Below are 4,478 nucleotides of genomic sequence, written 5' to 3'. Positions count from 1 at the left end.
GAACACATGGATATTTGGAGACAGTGGCAGAGTCTGCAGAGAGCATGGAAACTCTCCCCACATCTTACCCTATGTACCTCTTCATTTAGCTGTTGATTCATATCCTTCATAAACCCTTTTAATAAACGATTGTCCCGAGTTCTGTGAGGCACTCTACTAGACTGATTGAACCCAAGGAGGGAGTCGTGGGAACCTCTGATTTAGAGCCTGTTGGTCACAAGCACAGGTAACAGTCTGGACTTGCAATTGGCATCTGAAGTAGAGGGCAGTCTTGTGGGACTGAGCCCTTAACCTGTGGAGTCTGATGTTCTCTTTGAGTAGGTAGTGTCAGAATTAAGTTGAATTGTAGGCCACCCAGCTGATGCTCACAAATTGCTTGGTGGTATGAGGAGAGACCGACATGTTGGAATTGTGTTCAGAATTATTAACTCCTGAGGACAGGTTTTATAATTGGCTCTTAGGAGCCTCTTGTCTCACGTATTTTAATAATTATCTGTGAAGGCAGGCAAAATTACATACCATTTCAATCCCTCTAGGGGTTAATTCCCAGTTAGATTGAAAGTTTTGTTCTGAAGTTTTAGTGGCTATGTCTTCCAAACCTGAACACAAATTCATTCCAATTGCATCGCAGTCTCTATAAGGTAAAAATGAATGGTCATGGTTTCACAGGGACTTCTGATATTTTGGAGTTTGTGCTTAATCTACATACCTCAAAAGAATTTTTACTTTTGTAAACCCTTTCACTATTGTAAGGTATTATTCATTATTGAAAAATCATGCCAGTTACCAGTAAATAACTTCCTCTGTTTCTTTTCACATGATTACTTGTATTTTGGTTATTCACTTTCAATGGAGCATATAAGAGAATTGATTTTTTTGGACACATTTTCATGTATTTATATACCAGCAGATGAAGCTTGGTCGGATTTTCAACCAGCTGGTTTTTCAAAGTATTTTTCCAGACAAAATCTCAACTTCAACGTGGTGCAAATTATTAGAACCCCGTGGGGATATTTAGTGCTTCTCTGAGATTTTGGAGAGATCCCAAGAAGAAACCTGTAGCTCTGAGTTCCACAATTCCCGTGGCTTAATCCTTCAGGAATAATAAAGGTAAAGAAGGTAACTTAATCAGCAAGCTGTGCTTCATTCCATACAAATGATTCCCATTTCTATTCTGTCTCATCTTAGAAAATAAATACTTTCCTGCAGAAACTGAGAATGAATCAGAATGACTTATAGATTCCTGCAGAAGTCCACTACAGATAAATTCATTCAAATGTCGCTCCAGGTTTAAGTTTGCTGGAAACTATTAGCAGAATTATTGGAAAGGATTTTACTAATAGTACTTCCAGTTGAAGTGTTGGGAGAAAGTTGAATTATACCGGAAAGGGCCCTTACAGCTCACGAATAACAAAGTAGAGTTACTTTACCTTGGGCCAAGGGACACCGGAGAGATAGTTACACACACATAAACAAATCGAAAGTCCTAATCCTGGCTCACAAGATGCTCAGCGGTATGTCCCAGATCCCTATATCACTGCTTGATGAAGGTGAACCCAATCTTACTTACATTTGGAATGTGGCATGTCAGAAGGCCACAGTGTTTAGGCAGAAGCTCCTGATCAAAGGATTTTGCTTAACTTGGACAATCTCTTCTCTGACATTATTTTCTCTTATATATAATTGGGCTTAGTGATTTTTAAGTTTTCTTCCATTCTGTTCTCCAGTCAATTGTGTTTTCTCAGTTATGAGCCCAAAGATGACTTCTGAGCTAAATCCTGGATGGAAAAAGCACTTAGTAAGCTCCTAAACTTTACAGACCAGCCTTTAGGAGGATGACTAAAGGAGGCAATATAGCTATTAACCTTTTGGACACTCTTATCACATTCCTAGGGTTTTAGTTGCAGGTTCATCTTTCACATGGTGGGGTCTCTTGGTTTTGGTGAGCTCAGTTTCTTTATCTCTAATGGGGATAATAGTACATGCTTCATAGTTGCTATGAGGATTAAATGAGATCATCTTAGAAAACCCTTAGCCGTATGCATTTTCCACAGAGAATATGTACCATGCATGTAGCACTCAGGGTTTGATCAAAGAAATAGAACTTTGGAAATGCCAAGAATGTGGGATTTATCAAAGAGGATTGACATAAGATTTCTGAATGGCTCCTGCTTCTGTATCTGATGTTGGCTTTGAAGTCACAGGGAAAAATTCTTAACCCCATAACATACTTCCTCTCAGCTCACAGGAAAGTTCTAGCACAACTAGTTGATGGAGTGGATTCTTTGAAAATTTTAACAGAGGTTCCCATAGATATTGCCTACAGTTTATGGTAAGCTATGGGGCAAGTTCTCAAAAAAGAAGAGCAGATTTTAAATTATTATTGATCTCACGATCAATTGTTGATCATTCTGTTATGTTGATCGTTATGCTATTATTTGTGTAGGTTGGTCAATTAATGTTGCCTCAAGCATGGAAAAGAAACAATGAGTTTGCATCTTATTTATTAAAATGCTTCCTTCTATCGGAGACATTTGAACCACAGGATAATTTGGGTTGTCATAAAAACAATAAATTTATATCTGTACCACACATTTTGGTGAATTGAGAGGAAGAATGAAAATGTGTGCCCTCATTGAAATGCCACACAGGTATGTCAGTGTTCCTTGAGGAATTGCCAGTGTTTCTCCATGATGAGACTAGACCTGAAAAATGCAAGTGGATCTGAAAACTGCCACGCTGTGGTTTTAAAATGAAGCCCCAAACTTGGTTATTACTAAAGAATTTTAGCTCATTGGTTCTGCTTTCAGATATGAGGTTGAGTATGTAATGTATGCCAAAGGGATGTTTCAAAATCTATATGTGGCATATAGATTCATAAACTTAGCAGATGCTTTAGAAACTGCAAATTAGGACCTCTGGTTCGAGACCATGTGGATTTCTAGAAATTCTTCTATGCTTCCTGCTTTAGAAACCAAAAGGAAAAGAACATATGTGAAATCTAAGGGAACATCAGAATAAATATTTATAGTCTGGAAATATGCACTTTAATTTGTCACTCAAACGACATTAATTCCAACTGCCGTAAATGGCAAATACCTGAGATCTTTACATTGGTTAGTGTTGTGGGCTTGGCTTCTGAGGTGCGGCTTTGGTGCTCTTCGCAATGAACAAATTCAAGATGGAAAGAAAGTGAAATCCAGAGTCAGAAACTCTTCATTCTGTAGTGAGAGACTATGACACTTTGTCTAGGCAATGACGGTGAAATAGAAAAGGATAAACGAGTGAGAGGAAGAAAAGGCTGTGCTAATGAGTCATAAAAATCATCCAGGAGCAGCCCAATGTGTGGTACTTGTTAAAATTATGCAAGGACCTTTTATCCTGTGGAGTTTATTGTTGGACTAATAATGTTAGTTTAGCAGAAAAGTTGATTTGTACGTTGCAACCGTGTGGTGCGGTGGTAGAGCACATGGAATTCTCGGTGACCCTGGACTTTGGTTCAGATTCTGGCTGTGTGTCTGCTGCCTGTCCATCCCTGAGGAAGTAGGTTAGCCTCTCTATGAATTAGGCTACTCATCTGGAAGTGGCTAATGGCAGGGTTGGGTTGATGAAATCAAATAATCATTTAAACCTCTCAATACAGTGGTTAGCACATATTAAATACTCGTGATAATGATGAATTTAATTACTTTTAGTCAAGTATTACCTGAAAAATGTGTGTGTGTGTGTGTGTGTGTGTGTGAAATTATGTAAAGCCAGACTCCATAAAATGTCCTGCTTTCAAGAATATTACAATTACCTGGATACTGAGTTCTTGATATAGTTTGTCTGTCATTATTTTAATTCCATACTCAGGACTCTCCTTTGTCAGGTTCTCTGCACATAGGCCATTCTCCTCTGTTTTAAATGATCCAGGGAACATCCCCAGTAGGTGGGGGGAGGGTATGAGAGGATACAGGGGTGATTCTGGAAGGCTTGCCTCCTTTATAGGAAGAGCTGAGCATCCACTGCAAGTGTCTTGAGTCAGAACGTTCAGGATGACTTGGAGGTTAGGAGGATGCGAGATATAGGAGATTGTGAGAAATAAAACCTCACTGCTTTTATTCCAGTATCATGGCCCCAGTGAATCCTGTGAGTCGTGAGCCAAGAGGACTTCTTACTATGAAGCTTCTCCTCTCATAAACGTACTCACAGGGGAAGTTTGCAACAGCAGAGCCAGGATTGTAATCAACAAGAGTTATAATAATTATTAAAGTTGTTAGCCTAAAGTTCGTTCGTTCGTTCTTTCTTTCTTTCTTTTTTTTCTCTTTCTCTTTCTCTTTCCCTTTCTTTCTTTCTTTCTTTCTTTCTTTCTTTCTTTCTTTCTTTCTTTCTTTATTTTCCTTCCTTCCTTCCTTCCTAGCATAAATTTCCCTACAAAGGGAATTTTATTGAGGGCACTAGTTTATTTCACACTTAAAAGACCAACTGCAACCAAA

The sequence above is a fragment of the Prionailurus viverrinus genome, chromosome D4 (genome assembly GCF_022837055.1).
Source record: "Prionailurus viverrinus isolate Anna chromosome D4, UM_Priviv_1.0, whole genome shotgun sequence".
NCBI classification, from domain to species: Eukaryota; Metazoa; Chordata; class Mammalia; order Carnivora; family Felidae; genus Prionailurus; species Prionailurus viverrinus.
Note: the sequence above shows the minus strand (reverse complement) of the source record.